Source organism: Sus scrofa, chromosome 13 (assembly GCF_054392235.1).
Source record: "Sus scrofa isolate SSC_HxYL_T2T_F1_AM1 chromosome 13, Sscrofa_HxYL_maternal_Yorkshire_Landrace_v2.0, whole genome shotgun sequence".
Lineage (NCBI taxonomy): Eukaryota > Metazoa > Chordata > Mammalia > Artiodactyla > Suidae > Sus > Sus scrofa.
In genome coordinates, this window is record NC_139395.1 from 115,538,768 (window position 1) to 115,556,501 (window position 17,734).

The 17,734-nt window shown below is 39.0% G+C and overlaps 1 protein-coding gene across 19 annotated transcripts in view; it reads right to left on the bottom strand.

Moving 5' to 3' along the window:
- The window catches only part of B3GALNT1 (beta-1,3-N-acetylgalactosaminyltransferase 1), a 34,542-nt gene that overhangs the window by 11,350 nt on the left and 5,458 nt on the right, over positions 1-17,734 (bottom strand). For 4 of the 19 annotated variants that reach the window (XM_084987085.1, XM_084987094.1, XM_084987086.1 and 1 more), the window contains one exon: positions 2,983-3,108. The exons of the other annotated variants lie outside the window; for them this stretch is intronic. The gene's annotated coding sequence lies outside the window, so the exon portion shown is untranslated. The remainder of the gene's footprint in view (positions 1-2,982; positions 3,109-17,734) is intronic. 19 annotated transcript variants of the gene reach the window in all.

The following is a 17,734-nucleotide window of genomic DNA, read 5'->3' on the forward strand; positions in this document are numbered from 1 at the left end:
TTCAACATCTTATAATAAACTACAATGGAAAAGAATATATGTATATGCGTATGTATAAAACTGAATCTAGTTTGCTGTATACCAGAAATTGTAAACCATACTTCAATTATAAAAAAAAAAGACTTCACAACATGGATGAACCTAAAAACATTATGCTAAGGAGAAGAAGTCCAACATGGAAGACCACATATATGAAATGCCCAGGACAGGAAAATCTATAGGTAATAGGTTAGTGGTTACCTGGGGTTGGGATCAGTGACTAACTGCAAATGGACATAAAGGATCTTTTTGAGGTAATGGATGTATTTTAAATTTTGATTGTGGTAATGGCTGTATAACTCTGTAAATTTAATAAAAATCACTTGTACAAAAATGATTTGTACAATTAAAATAAAATAATATTTTGGAGTGTAAGTATACGCCAATAAAGCTATTAAATTTTTTAAAAATTCTAAGATATTTGCTCATTTTTTTGGGCTGTGCCTGTGGCACATGGAAGTTCCCAGGCCAGGGATCAAACCAGCACCACAGAGGTGACCCAAGTGGCTGCAGTGACAATGCTGGATCCTGAACCCACTGTGCTATAAGAGAATGCTGTGGTTTTCCCATTTTTAAGAGTCAACACACTGATATATTTAGGAGTAGAATGTCCCAATATCTGTATTTACTTTAAAATATTTCAGTAATAGAAACTAAAGAGAGTTAAGGAATGTATGAGTTCTTTGTCTAATACATTTTTGGTGGAGTAAAAAATGATAACATGTCGGAATTCCCTTCGTGGCGCAGTGGTTAACGAATTCAACTAGGAACCATGAGGTTGCAGGTTCGATCTCTGGCCTTGCTCAGTGGGTTAACAATCCAGTGTTGCCGTGAGCTGTGGTGTAGGTTGCAGACATGGCTCGGATCCCGTGTTGCTGTGATTCTGGCGTAGGTCCGCGGCTATAGCTCCAATCGGACCCCTAGCCTGGGAACCTCCATATGCCGCAGGAAGCAGCCCTAGAAAAGGCAAAAAAAAAAAAAAAAAAAGATAACATGTCTATGAAGGGCAATTTGGAAATAGTATTTATACATACTACAAATACATTTATTCTTTTATCAGTAATTTTGTTCCTGAAATTTATTTCAGATGTAGGTATATATATCCAAAATAATGTTATGTATATAAAGTTATTGGCGGAGTTCCCGTCGTGGCGCAGTGGTTAACGAATCCGACTAGGAACCATGAGGTTGCGGGTTCGGTCCCTGCCCTTGCTCAGTGGGTTAACGATCTGGCGTTGCCGTGAGCTGTGGTGTAGGTTGCAGATTTGGCTCGGATCCTGCATTGCTGTGGCTCTGGTGTAGGCCAGTGGCTACAGCTCCGATTCGACCCCTAGCCTGGGAACCTCCATATGCCGTGGGAGCGGCCCAAAGAAATAGCAAAAAGACAAAAATAAATAAATAAATAAAGTTATTGGCTATAAAATTATTTGCAATAATCAGTAATCAAAAATAAACTGAGGGATCACGAGGGATTTCTTACATAAACCATAATACATCCACCCAATGGAAAGCTACATAATTGTTAAATTAAAAAATAAGGATTTTCGCTAAGTACTGAAATGGAAAGATTTCTATAATAGATCAAGTGAAGAAATAGGATATAGGACAATGTTTATAATATTTAACTTTTGTGTTAGAAAAGAAGAAATAAAATCGACATTTGCATGAACATAGAAAAACAATGCAAGACACACACAAGTGGACAGAAAGAAATGGGGTGGGTTAGAAAAAAAGGTGTAAGCACGCCTTTTTATATTACTTTGTTATACCACTTGATATTACTTTATTATGTAACATTACCTTGTTACATTACACTGTTACATTATATTACATTATATATTTTAAATATCATTTTGATTCTTAAGATACTTGGATACATTAAAATTCAAAACAATGAAAATAAAAAATTTTCCCTTCCTACTTAAAGAAATGTTACATATAAAATGCACTGGATATAACTAAAACAATCCTTAAAGAAAATTAATTTGTAACAATAATGTATCCATGTGATATATTTTTGACTGCTGTCTAATTTACATACAGTAAAATCCATCCTTTTTATTGTCTGTTCTGTAAGTTTTAACATTCATGTAACTACCAGCATAATCAAGATATGAAACAGTTCTATCACCACAAATATTCTACTAGTATTCTTTTGTAATCAATCCTTTCCCCAATCCCCAGGCAACCACTGATGTTCTTCATCCCTAAAATTTTGCCTTTACCAGAATGTCACAAAAATGGAATGATATATAGTATGCAGACTCTTTAGTCTGTATGTGGAGGTTCCCAGGCTAGGGGGTCGAATCAGAGCTGTAGCCACTGGCCTACACTACAGCCAAAGCAATACCAAACCTGAGCCACATTTGCAACCTACACAACAGCTCGTGGCAATGCCAGATCCTTAACCTACTGAGCAAGGCCAGCGATCAAACCTGAGTCCTCACAGATGCTAGTCAGATTTGTTTCTGCTGAGCCACAATGGGAATTCCACATAAAGTATTTTTAAAAATGGCTTGAAAATAAATGAACTGAGTACAAGAAGCTTTAAAAAATTCCAGTATCATTACTAAGAAAATAAAAGGAATAACAAAGATAAAACAAAATGAAAAACAAAACCCAATGAAGATGATTATCTAAAAAAATAAGCATTAGGGAGTTCCCTACGTGGGGCAGTAGAAACGAATCCAACTAGGAACCATGAGGTTTCCGGTTGGATCTCTGGCCTTACTCAGTGGGCTAAGGATCCGGCATTGCTGTGAGCTGAGGTGCAGGTTTCAGACGCAACTTGGATTTGGTGTTGCTGTGGCTGTGGTGTAGGCCGGCAGCTGTAGCTCTGACTGGACCCCTAGCCTGGCAGGCAACTTCCATATGCCACAGGTGCAGCCCTAAAAAGACAAAAAAAAAAAAAAAGCATTAGGAACAGAAAGTAAGTTTCCTAACCTGTTGAAAAAGCCACAGCAAACTTAACGATGAAACTTCAGAAACATTTCCAATGAAGTCAGGAGCAAGATAAAGATGCCCATTATCAATTCTACTATTCAGTGTTGTTCTAGAGAGTCTTATCCACTAAACGAGAAGAGAAAATAAGACATAAAATGAATTGTTAAGGAAAAGTAAAAAAATGCTGTTACTTCCATATTATATAGTTGTCTACATAGAAAACTCAAGGAGAAAAAGACAATATATAAGAACTAATAAGTTTACCAAGATATGGGATATGAGCTTACACAAAAATCAGAAACATTAAAAAAAAAAATCCTGTTCCATTGATCTATATGTCTGTTTTTCTGCCAGTACCATGCTATTTTGATAACTAGCTTTGTAGTACAGCCTGAAGTGAGGGAATCTGCTTCCTTCCACTCCATTTCTCTTTCTCAAGACTATTTTGCAAGAACAATAAGAACAATAAGAGACTGCTTTGGCTAGTGAGGATCTTTTGTATTTTCATACAAATTTAAACCTTTTTTGTTCTATTTCTGTGAAAAATGTTATTGGTAATTTGATAGGGATTGCACAGAATGTGTACATTGCCTTGGGTAGTAGTCATTTTAACAATACTTATTCTTCTAATCCAAGAACACAGTATATCTTTCTACTTGTTTGGGTCATCCTCAATTTCTTTCATCAGAGTCTTACAGTTATCAGAATACAGGTCTTTTGCCTCCTGAGGTAGATTTATTCCTAGGTATTTTATTCTTTTTTTTTTTTTTTTTTTTTTTTCCCATTCAACCAGGCTAGGGGTTGAATGGAACCTACAACTGCAGGCCTAAGCCACAGCCACAGCAACACAGGATCCGAGCTCCGTCTGTGACCTACACCACAGCTCATGACAACACCAGATCCTTAACTGTCATGAGACATGTTTCTACAATATTTTCTTAGCCTCTTTGCTGAAAACTCTATCTTGTCCTGCTTTACTTTACCCCATTTTCCTGCTTGAAAAACAGTCGCAGTGACAGTGAATGACTTAAGCTAAAGAACAAAGACCTAAAGGCATAAGTTATTCATAGGGTCAGCTGAATGAGGACTTAACGCGTTGGTCTAGGCACGGCCGACCTGTGTAGACTGGCATGCCCTTTGCACAGCGTGATATGTCCTCTTAAGAATAAAAGAGGAGCCCCATATCCCCAAGGGGTTTATGAGGGGTCGTTAGCTGGATATGCATTAGCAAAGAAGACCTAGGTGCAAACCTAGGCACGCTGGGTTGCTGCAGATAGGCACGCTGTCTGCAGAAGCACAATGGTGATTCTCTAGATGCTATACATAGCTGACACCAAGCTTCCTCAAATGCTAATGATTGTTAAATGCCTAAAGGTCAGAGTAAAAGCTTAATCAGCAACCAGCTCTGTGACTTTTAAAATAACTTAAAAAAACCTATATCCTGCACCTACAACCCCCTTCTCACGTGACATAATCCTAAAGAGCACAATAAAAGCAGTGTGCTTTCTTAAGGTGGTGCTCTTGGTCCCTGAGACCTTGGGTTCCCTGGTTCCCACCTTTACTTAAGATAAATGTCTCTGTGTCTTGTTTTATGTTAACTTTTCCCCTTAAGTTTCACAGCACCCGTTCTTCAGCCCCATCCTGCTGAGCTGGTCTCAGCACTTAACCCGCTGTCTGAGTAAGACCAGGAATCAAAACCCACAACCTCATGGTTCCTAGTCAAATTTGTTTCTGCTGCACCACGATGGGAATGCCATACTTTATTCTTTTTGATAAAAATGGTATTTTATTCCTTTTGATGCAATGGTAAATGTGATTGTTTCCTGAATTTCTCTTTCTGATCTTCTGTTGCTTATGGAAATGCAACTTACTTCGGTGTATTAATTTTATGATCTACAATTTTACTGAACCCATTTAGAAGCTTTAGCAGTTTTCTGGTGGCATCTTTAGGATTTACTATGCATAATTCCATGTCATCTGCAAACAGTGACAGTTTTACTTCTTTTCCAACTGGATTCCTTTTATTTATTTTTAATTCTCTGATTGCTGTGGCTAGGACTTTCAAACCTCTGTTGAATAAAAGTGGCAAGAATGGGCATCCTTGTCTTATTCCTGCTCTTAGAGGAAATGCTTCCAGCTTTCCACTGTTGGGTATGATGTTAGCTGTGAGTCTGTCATATGTGGCCTTTATTACATTGAGGTATGTTCCCTCTATGGCCATTTTTTAAAGAGTTTTCATCATACATGAATGCTGAATTTTATCAAAAGCTTTTTCTGCATCTATTGAGATGATTATATGGATTTTATTCTTCAATTTGCTAACATGGTATATCACACTGACTGGTTTGTGGATATTGAAAAATCCTTGCATCCCTGGGATATATCTCACTTGATCATGGTGTATGATCCTTTTAATGTACTGTTGGATTTTGTTTGGCTAGTCATTTGTTAGGATTTCTGTGTCTATGTTCATCAATGATAATAGCCTGTAATTTTCTTGTTTTATAGTATCTTTGTCTGGTTTTGATATCAACCCACATACCTATGGTCAAGTAACCTACAACAATGGAGGCAAGAATATACAATGGAGAAAAGATACTCTTCAGTAAATAGTGCAGAGAATACTGCACAGCTACATGTAAAAGAATAAAAGTAGAACATTCTCCCACACCATATAGAAAAATAAACACAAAATGGATTAAAGACCCAAATTTAACACCAGATATTAAAAATCTCTTAGAAGAAAATATAGGCAGAATGCTCTTTGACATAAATTGTAGCAATATGTTTTTATTTATTTATTTATTTTTGTCTTTTTTTAAGGGCTGCACCTTCAGCACATGGAAGTTCCCAAGCTAGGGGTTGAATTGGAGCTGCAGCTGCCAGCCTACACCACAGCCACAGAAACACAGGATCTGAGCCACATTTGAGACCTACATGACAGCTCACGGCAATGCCAGATCCTTAACCCACTGAATGAGGTCAGGGATTGAACCTGCATCCTCACAGATACTAGTCGGGTTCACTAATGCTAAGCCACAATGGGAACTCTTGCCACAATATCTTTTTAGATCTGTCTCTTAGAGTAATGGAAATAAAAACAAAAATATACAAATGGGACCTAATCAAACTTATAAACTTTTGCACAGCAAAGGAACTCATAAATAAAATGAAAAGACAACCTATAGAATGGGAGAAAATATGTGCAAATGATGTGACTGACAAGGATTTTAAAAATATAAAAATAGCTTATACAGCTCAATAATGATAATAAAAAAAAATGAATCAAAAGATGGGCAGAAGATCTAAAAAGACATTTCTCCAAAGAAGGCATACGAATGGCCAATAGGCACATGAAAAAATGCTCAACATCGCTAATTATTAGAGAAATTCAAATCAAACTACAATGAAGTATCACCTCATTTTGGTCAGAATGCCCAACATCAATAAGCCTACAAATAATAAATGCTGGAAAAGGTGTGGAGAAAAAAAAACTTTCCTACACTGTTGGTAGGAATATAAATTGGTACAGCCACTATATAGAACAAGATAGAAGTTCCTTAAAAAAACAAAACTAGAATTACCATGAGATCTAGCAATCCTACTCTTGCACATATATCTGGAGAAAATTCTAATTTGAAGAGATACATGCAATCCAATATTCATAGTAGCACTATTTACAACAGCCAAGACATAAAAGCGACCTAAACGTCTATTGACAGAAGAATGGATAAGGACGTGGTATATATTTATATTCCTCAGCCATAAAAGGAATGAAATAATGCCATTTGCAGCAACATGGATGGAACTAGAAATTATTATACTAAGTGAAGTAAGTCAGACAAAGACAAATATCACTTATATGTAGAATCTAAAAAAAAAAAACCCAAAACAAAAAACCTCAAAACAAATGAAACTTATTTACACAAGGGGAACAGACCCAGATACATAGCAAATAAACTTATGGTTAGCAAAGGAGAAAGGTGAGGGAGGGATAGAGGATGTGGGGATTTACATATACACACTACTATTTATAAAATTATAACCAGCAAGGACCTACTGTATAGCACAGGGAACTATATTCAATATTTTGTAATAAGGTATAAGGGAAAAGACTGAATCACTATGCTATACACTTGAAACTAACATGATGTAAATCAACTATACTTCTATTTAGAAAAAAACTTAATTTTTTTAATAAAGTAATTTTATAAATTCATAAACCAGATATGGTCAGGTAAAAACTGGCCAAGTTTCAATGGAAAATACATGCTTTGTTAAACTTCCTTGTATTGGTAGTCTTATTTTAAGTGTTTTTAACAGCTCTCTTTCCATTATTAATAAGGAATGACTGGAGTTCCTGTTGTGCCTCAGTGGAAACAAACATGACTAGTATCCATGAGGACATGGGTTTGATCCTTGGCCCCGCTCAGTGGGTTAAAGGATCTGGCCTTGCCCATGAGCTGTGGTGTATGCCAGAAGCTATACCTCCAATCTGACCCCTAGCCTAGGAACTTCAATATGCTGGAGGTGTGGCCTTAAAAAGCGAAACAAAACAAAAAGCAATGGCTGCCTGAGAAAACTCACGGCTCCTAAAAGAATTTTGGGAGTTCTCTTCATGGCTCAGTGGTAATGAACTCAACTCGGATCCATGAGAATGTGGGTTCGATCCCTGGCTTTGCTCAGTGGGTTAATGATCTGGTGTTGCCGTGAGCTGTGGTGTAGGTCACAGATGTGGCTTGGATCTCACACAGGCCAGCAGCTATAGCTCTGATTGGACCCCTGGCCTGGAAACTTCCATATGCCACAGGTGTGGACTTAAAAGCAAAAAAAAAAAAAAAGGAATGCATGTGCCTAATGCCTAGGTAGCCACTGGAACACTTAGATTTACATCAATAATTTAAGAAAAAGCCAGTGACAATCAATTCCTCATAATTCAAGATATTGCATATACAACACAGTATAGCTGTAGAACTTTATTAAAGTCTCTGCCAAAGCAAATTTTCCTTGTTTGCTGAATTCATCTATGAGTATGTGTCTCTGCTGTGTCCAGAGAAAATGCTTGTATTGTCCTCTCTATAAATACTACATACTGCCCAAGTAACCCATAGGGATTGCATTGGGGAATGTATATAAGAAATGAGGAGAGAAAAGAGGGGTAAAAAACAATTTGTGCTACAATTTGTAACTAAAGAACACAGATATCTAATTAAAACTTTAGAAATTTTCAGGTTTCACCATCTTCAGTCTCTATATACTATACTATCTGACATACGCAACTGATTTCATACTAACTAAGGTCATGTCATTCCTTAATGAAGACTGTAAATTTTTTTACATGTAAATTAAGTATGAGAAATAGTTCTAAAGAAACAATGCAGAAGAGGAAGTAAACACTTGAATTATGGCTTTGTCACTATCCAGCCCTGAGAACTGGGCAAGTCATTAACTTCTCGCTTGCACTCTCATATGTAAAAACAGGGGACAAGACTACTACCTCTCAGTGCAACAGCGTGAGGATTGATAACATAATATATGTGAAATCACCAGATGGCAAACCATGTTAATTTCACATCCATGTTTAGCTTTTACACCCTAAAGTTTTAATAAACAACAACAACAAAAAAAACTCCACTAAAAAAAAGAAAAAGAAACTGGTAAAACACAGTAACAACAAAAACTATAGTGTCAAGTAAAGCTAACAATAGACATGCAGAACCATGATGTAAAAACTTTTCTGAAGAATATAAAAAAAGACGTGAATAAATGAAAGAGATAATATATTTGGGGACAAGGAAACTCCAGTGTAAGATTCTACGTCCCCAAATTAATCAATAAATTCATAGGACTGTGAAAGGAACTTAATGATCTGGGAATAACCAATACAATTTTGAAAACAAAGAATGAAGTTGGAGTTGGAATGGGAGTGGGTATTATTAAAGCTTTTTGCAGAGCTACAGTGATTACACCAGAGTAATAGAATAGATAAATAACTGAGTAGCAAGACCTGAAATAGACCCACCTATCCATATGGACTTAAAAAATGGCAAAAGTGGGAGTTGCTGTCATGGCTCAGTGGAAACCAATCTGACTAGTGTCCATGAGGACTCGGGTTCCATCCCTGGCCTTGATCAGAGGGTTAAGGATCCAGCATTGCCCTGAGCTGTGGTGTAGGTTGCAGATTTTGCTTGGATCTGATGTGGCTGTGGCATAGGCCAGGGGTTACAGCTCTGATTCAGCCCCTAACCTGGGGACCTCCATGTACCTTGGATGCGGCCCTACAAAGAGCCCCCCCCCCAAAAAAAAGGCAGAAGTGGCTCTGCAAACCAATGGAGAAAGGATTCAATAAATTGTTTTGGAATAAATGTGAAAAAAGTTATATTCATATTTATTTCCAAAATAAAATATTGAGTATGTAAAAAAAAATGCCATTACAGGAAAATATTGCAGAATAGATTTGTGACCTCTACATGGGGAAAGTTTTCATAAACAAGTCATAAAAAACACATTCCACAAAAGAGAGGGGAAATAGAATGGGTCACAACAAAATATAAAACTACAGGGGACAAGACACCATAAACACAGTTAAATGATAAGCCACAGACTCAGAAAAAAACAATTATTACAAGTAAAACAAAGGACTGGGAAACAGAATCTCTTCTGGATATATATTTGTTCTGTTTTGGGTTTTTTTGTATTTTTTTTTTTTGCCTTTTTCTTGGGCTGCTCCCGCAGCATATGGAAGTTCCTAGGTCAGGGATCCAATCGGAGCTGTGGCTGCTGGCCTATGCCACAGCCACAGCCATAGCAACACCAGATCTGAGCCGCGTCTGTGACCTACACCACAGCTCAAGGCAACACCAGATCCTTACCCACTGAGCAAGGCCAGGGATCAAACCTGCAACCTCATGGTTCCCAGTCAGATTCGTTAACCACTGAGCCATGATGGGAACTCCCTGGATATATATTTGTTACAGAAGGTATATTTGTAATAATCTTCTATCATTTTCTCTTTGTATAAAGTTTATATAAAACTTATAAATCAAGGAGTTCCCATTGTGGCTCAGCAATTAACAAACCCAGCTAGTATCCATGAGGATGTGGGTTCAATCTCTGGCCTTGCTCAATGGGTTAAGTTTCTGGCACTGCCGTGAGCTGTGGTATAGCTCGAAGATGCGGCTCTGATTTGCCCCCTAGCCTGGGAACTTCCATATGCTGCAGATGTAGCCCGCAAAAGCAAAAGCAAAAGCAAAAGCAAAAAAAAAAAAAAAAAAAAAAAAAAAAGTACTTATAAATCAAAAGGAAAATGAGTGACAAGTGAACACGAAGAAATAAGAATGGTCAACAGACATGAAACCAGGGTCAATCTCAATATCAATCAGGGAAATGGAAATTAATACCAAATTTTTAACACGTCAGAAAATATCAAAGTTTAATATTAATCAGTTACTGGAGTAAATGCCATTGGTCATACACTATGGGTGGAAGTAGCAACTGTGACACCCCACCTCTGGTAAGCAACACATCTATATCTAGTAAAATTGAAAACCAACCATTTCTTTTATGGGAACACACCCTAGAAAAACCCTCATACATGTACACACCTGCTCATTAGGGAGCTATGAAAGCAGAAAATTTGAGAAAACCTAAATGTCTATCCATAATATAAGAGATAAATAAAACTTGGTCTGTCTTTCAGTGGAATCCTACAAGATAATTAAAGAAAATGAACTGGATTTGTACAATGTAAAACTATTCAAAATATTAATAGTTCTGAAAAACAAACTGTTGAGTAAAAAATGCAATTTGAACAATTACACACATATATATAATACCATTTAAACAGTTTTAAACCCCATACAAGGAACAGTGAGCTTTCAGAAGCTGTACCTGTATATAAAACTATTTTTTGGTCAGCTCTCCCTGATTACCAGAAAGTTGTCCTGCTGCATTAGCAGAGTCTCTTATTTTAATAAACTCTTCTTTCTCTTCATCTTAAAAACGAACGACCCCCCCCCCCCGCCCCACAAAAATCCTATTTTTTAAAGGGACTACAGGAATACCTTCCAACTAAGCAGTGTGGGCATTGCTGTGAAAGAATGAAGGGGACATGTGGGGATAACAGGAAAAATGGACTAGACACAAGTACTACAAAATGCTATCAGTTGATAATTCAGGGTGATAGAAATATAGGCCTTCTCTTATAGTTTTCTTTGTATTTTACATTTATCAAAACAGGAAAAAAAGCATAATAAATATACAGCTAGATGGCTCACCCTAAATCTTTGCTGCAACACTTAATGGTTGTGTGACCCTGGAGAAAATAACTTCTCAAAAGCATCTTCTTTCAGATATAAATCAAGCATCAGTACCCTCACCCAGTTACTGTGAGGTTTATGTGGAGAACATGAATTAACCAGTCAGCACAGGGGCACTCAGTAGTTTCTGAAGTTCGATGACATTCAAGCATACAAATACACACACTATGATGTCATAGAAATCAAACTGGCCTGGCCTGAGACCTGGGAGGGACCAGCTCATTCCCGGAGAGTGGGAGTACTGGTCTCCTTAGCCCAGCTGAGCAGTAGGCTTTGTGAACCCTGACACCAATCTGAACCCAATGTCCCAGGGGAGGGACAGAAAGAAAAACCTAAAACATTGATGAATACGAAAATATCAAAGGCCAACAGGGAAGTACACTATTATTTTATTACTGACTTCTTAAATAATGTCACATAGCACTGTTAAGAAATAAATGATATCTATAATTTTAAAATAATTTGCATTTTATGAAGAAATAAACTTGTGATATTAACTGCACACGTATTTGTCAACTAGATTCTAAATAATTTATATTAAACAATCTTCTCTATCTCACATGTCTAGCACAATGCTGAGTGCACAGCAGGGCATCAGTAATAATTACTTGTTGATTTGGTGGTTGATCTGTAATAGCTGAAGAAACATTTCAAATAACAGAAAAGCCCAGAAGACCTCCAGAGACAAAACAGTTGTCCCCCTCCAGGTTATTAGGCGTGCAAATGCTTTAACCATTAAATGAAACCACTATTCTTGGAAAAGGAACCGGCATCTCTGTTATTAAGCATAAAACTTTATGGCAGCCAAAGATAGCTGCATCTGTCTTAACTACAGATGTTACAGAGCTTCAAAAGGTCTGTGGACCAAAAACACTGGAAATCATCCAACTATTATTTTTTAATGGAGGACTTTTCAGGTTTTTAATACGCTAATGTACATTCTCTGAGAAGTGGACAAGTCTTCTCAAATTTACACTAAGTCTCTCAAATTTATCTTTTAAAAAATTATTTATTTTTTACAGCTGCACCTATGGCATATGGAAGTTCCTGGGCTGGGGGTCAAATCGGAGTTGTGGCTGGGACTCACACCACGGCCATGGCAACACTGGATCTGAGCTGCATCTGCGACCTACACTGCAACTTGGGGCAACGCCAGATCCTTAACCCCTGATCGAGGCCAGGGATTGAAACTGCATCCTCACAGAGACAATGTCGGGTCCTTAACCTGCTGAGCCACAACAGGAATTCCCTCAAATTAATCTTAAAAGAATCTATTTTAAGTTTCAGCACCCCTGGCAGGACTAGAATTCCACACTTTGGGAAATCCTTCCTAGAATATCTTTGTATTCACCGAATTGAGAAACTAATTTTGTTAATTTAATAAATAAAAATTTAAGTGGTAGTAAAAAGAAACAAACCCAAAGCTGAAGAAACTGGTACAATTACTCTGGAAAACTTGTTAAGTGTTACTCACTAAAACAGAACATGTGCCCAATGACCCAGCTATTACACTCGCTATAGAACATTCAACAAGATTTAGAACATTCAACAAGGTTTATGTCCCATAAGGACACCAAAAATGTTCACTGAAGTTCTTAGTGGAACACTGTTCATGATAACCCCAACTTGGAAACAACCCACAGCAGAAGAAAGAGAGAAATACAGAGAAAAGTACATTATACAAAATGAAAGTGAATAAACCACATCCTCACATGACACCATGGAGAATCTCTCAGCCATAATGCTGAGCTAAAGAAGGCCAAGTACACAAAGAACAGACACGATGATACCCATTTACACAAAGTTAAAAAGCAGGCAGAAATAATCTCTGGTGTTAGAATTCAGGACACTCATAACCTCTGTGAAGAGGGAGGAAGTAAAATTGGAAGAGGCTGGAGGAGAGCTTCTTGGATGCTGACCACGTGCTGTCTCTCTTGACCTCAATAGTGGCGACAGGTGTGTTCACTCTTGATAATTCATCTTCTAACTTGTGCACTTTTATTTCTGTATACCATACTTCAATAGAAACGGAAAGAGGAGTTCCGGTCGTGGCGCAGTGGTTAAGGAATCCGACTAGGCACCATGAGGTTGTGTGTTGGATCCCTGGCCTTGCTCAGTGGGTTAAGGATCCGGCATTTCCATGAGCTGTGGTGTAGGTTGCAGACGCGGCTTGGATCCCGCGTTGCTGTGGCTCTGGCGTAGGCCAGTGACTACAGCTCCGATTAGACCCCTAGCCTGGGAACCTCCATCTGCTGCGGGAGTGGCCCTGAAATGGCAAAAAGACAAAAAAAAAAAAGAAACGGAAAGAGAGCCTAGCAGTCCAATCAATTATCTGCTTATTTGGATACTGTCTGCAATCAGTGTAGGCAGGCGTCCACATGATGTGCTGGTCCTGGGTACTCCAGCTATGGGGAGAGCACCAGGAACAAAGTCCTATCATCTTCAAAAGAGCCCATGAATTAAGGAGCTTTTAAAATCCTTACTATTCACATTTAACATGTGAGGAAACTAAGGCTTAGGGAGAGTCAATAATCTGCCCTTTGGGGCTGTAAGTGGTAGAGACTGATTCAAACAGGACTCCAAACCTCATGTTCTTGGCCACTGCCCTTCCTATCCTAGGGAGTCTGCTGCAGCTCTCTTGAGCAGAGCTGCTCTGAGTAGGTTTTAACTTTCTGCAACCATTGAACCTTGAGAGAAACAGTAAGGTAACATCACAGCCTTACCATCTTTACAGAGATAGACTCAAGACTGCCATTCTCAAAACCCAAAGATAAGTTATTAACAGTAACAAATAATAACTAATAATTCATCGGGTACTGACATTACTTTGCATCAAAAACATGCTGGGCAAGGAGTTCCCATTGTGACTCACTGGTAACGAACCCAACTAGTATCCATGAAGACTTGGGTTCCATCCCTGGCCTCACTCAGTGGGTCAGGGGTCCAGCGTTGCCGTGAGCTGTGGTGTAGGTCACAGACACGGCTTGGATCTGGCATTGCTGTGGCTGGGGCGTAGGCTGGCAGCTACAGCACCGATTCGACCCCTAGCCTGGGAACTTCCATATGCCATGGGTGAGGACCTAAAAAGACTAAATAAATAAATAAATAAATAATAAAAATAAAAGGTGCAAACAGGAAAAAACAACTAAACAAACCCAAATTTCAATGAAATTCTAAGCCCAAGCATGCTAGATTCAGGGTCATCCAAGGAGAAAACATGAGCTAACTAGTAAAGATAATTACTAAACTATTTTAAGTTGTGCAACATTCTGACTTTACCTAAAACATGATACTGTAAAGGAGTAGAAATCCAACACCCTAAAAAAAGGTCATGCGCATACAGGGTTTAATACAAACCGTGATTACACATATCAGCTCTATAACCCATTTAAACATGCAAGTAAATCCTGGCTGATCCACCTTCTCCCTGCAAATCAGTAGGCCTTCTTTTAGAGCCCAAGGATTATGTTTCCTAGAGCATTTTGAAGTTCGTAATGTTCTGTTGTTCTTCTGTGTTCAATACACAGAAGCCACAGGAACGATGAATAGGTCCACAATGTCAAATGTAGACTTTTTTGGTTCCTCCCCCCCACACATGCTCCCCTCGCCTACAACCCTTGCTCCTGCCCCACGGTCTTCCTACAATTGAGGAGGATCTGCATTGTCAAAACTTCTACAGTAGGAGTTCCCGCTGTGGTGCAGTGGGTTAAGAATCTGACTGCAGCAGCTCAGGTCATTGAGGAGGTGTAGGTTTGAGTGCCGTGGGTTAAAGTATCCGGCATTGCTGCACCTGCAGTGTAATTCACAGCTGTGGCTCAGATTCAGTTCCTGGTAGGGGAACTTCCATATGCTACGTGTGTGGGTGCAGTCATTAAGAAAAAAAAAAGTCCTACAATAGGTTCTTCTAGCAACTGGAGGACAACTACAAGATACATTAACCTTTTCAAGCTGAGATAGTCAAGATGCACTGAGCTACTTTAAGAACTGTTCTATTTGGTAAGACTTATATTTCTCTTCTTTACTTTTTGAGGCACACAGCTGGGAGGAATCGAATTTTATTTATTGAATGAATGAAAGCAACGACTACAGCTGCCTAATTTAATAATGCTTAAACATGAAATATGCTTTACTCTGTCAGGACAAAGTTTATGTCAAAAAGGACTTCCTTTCTACTTTATTTAAGTTCTTCATGCTCCCCTCTCTCCATGATTGTAGCAACAACCCCCGCCTGGTCCTGCCACTCTAGTAAGTGCTTTTGGAGACTTGCTCCTTAGTTGGGTTCTCACAGGCAGCAAAGCAGGGCTGAGAATCCAGGTGTCCTGACCCGCTTAGTGGGGTCTGTAGGCACTGCACTATAAGACATCCTTCCTAACTTGTTTTTATCTCTCTGGCCTGATGTCTTCACAGTCTTCTCCACGCAGAAGCAGCTCTGATCTTCCTCAGGGAAGAAATGTTGACAAAACTAAACCAGAAACTTAAAGGAAATACCTATTACAAGCAAATCTTGCTCAGCTCTTTCTAATTCTTACCCAGACAATCTTCCACTAGTCTTCTCTTCCAAATATACTTTACAGAAATGGTGGAACTGCTGAGGGGTGGGTATAATATTAGTGAATTTATATTCCAAATAACCCTACATAACTTGCAGAAATTCTGTAAGCACTTGGACACAGAATGAGTGACTATCAGGAGCCAGCAGAACCACTAAGACCATTTCACTGACTAACCACATTCCCATATTCAAAAGGGTTCCTTGAACAGATGGTTAAGGGAAGCCTTAGGTAACACACAAGAATTAAGCTTCTCTGCAAAAGGCAGGGCACCAAAAGGTCCCGCTGAACAAAATGGAAATATCTGAGTCCAATGGCAGTGCCTAGATAGTTCACAATCGGCTGATCCATCCTGGCCAGTGGATTTTTCATAGCTAGTCATTAGTTCAACACACATCTCCTGGGCTCGTGCTGGGCTTTGAGAATACAGTATTGACCAAAACAGCCACAGACCTGCTCTCCCACTTACGTCCTAAGGCTGTTAGAGCATTTTGTTAACCTGGGGGAGATCTCTAGGGTTTAATCACAAGCCTATTCTGGAGTTCCCATTGTGGCACAGTGGTTAACGAATCCAACTAGGAACCATGAGGCTGCGGGTTCGATCCCTGCCCTTGCTCAGTTGGTTAAGGATCCAGCATTGCCGTGAGCTGTGGTGTAGGTCGCAAATGCGGCTCGGATCCCATGTTGCTGTAGGCCGGTGGCTACAGCTCTGATTAGACCCCTAGCCTGGGAACCTCCATATGCCGCGGGATCGGCCCAAGAAATGGCAAAAAAGACCAAAAAAAAAATCACAAGCCTATTCTTCAGCTTTTTTCTGCTTAGTATTTCTTATCAAAGACAAATAAGTGTGGGTTTATTCAATTCTGAAGACAAGAAAGTGGGGGAAAAAAGCAAATTCATTAGAAGACATCATTACAGTCTAAAAAGCTTTCAAGGTTAGAGTAGAGCCAAAGCAAGATGAAATCAGATGGTAATAAATGAACTGTTCTCTCTGAGTTCCAAAACCCAACTGCATGAGAGGATGGGAAACCATTTTAACAGCAGCCTAAGTTAAAAAAATCTAAAAGTTTTAGTTTTAGTTGCATATGAGCTCAATATGAAAAAGGTAGTGATATAAAGAAATAACTGGAAAGTCAGGATTCTAGTTCTAACAGTTGGGGGAGGGGCCAGTTACTGAATTTGGTGAGTTGCTTCTCTCATCAGAACCATTTTTTTTTTTTTTTTTTTTTTTTTTTTGCTGCACCTGTAGCATGTCGAAATTCCCGGGCCAGGGATCGAACCTGAGCCACAGCAGCAACCCAAGCTGCTGTGCCACAAGAGAACTCCTCATCAGAACCTTTAAGGGACTGGGCCAGGATACCTCTCAGGCCCTATCTAGCTCCAATGGAACAGAGATAATGTCCATTTTTGTGGGCTGCTGTATCCCCAACACCTAGTGCAGAAAGCATTCCCCAAATGCTTGTAAATGAAGAACAATGGTAACAGAAATTCTACAAGTTAATACCACACTGTAGGAGTTTCCATCGTGGCTCAGTAGTTAATGAATCCAACTAGGAACCATGAGGTTGTGGATTTGATCCCTGGCCTTGCTCAGTGGGTTATGGATCCGGCGTTGCTGTGAGCTGTGGTGTAGGCCGGTGGCTACAGCTCTGATTAGACCCCTAGCCTGGGAACCTCCATATGCCATGGGAGCAGCCCTAGAAATGGCAAAAAAAAAAAAAAAATATATATATATATATATATCAGTGTAACTCCAGATGGCGGATGGAAGCCCTAAGATAAATGTCAGTTGGAAGGTTCAGTAAAGATTACTAGAATGGGCTGCTCCTCACTAACAGAAATCTTTAAGCAGCTGGTGGGAATGCTACAAAGGTTAATTCCTCA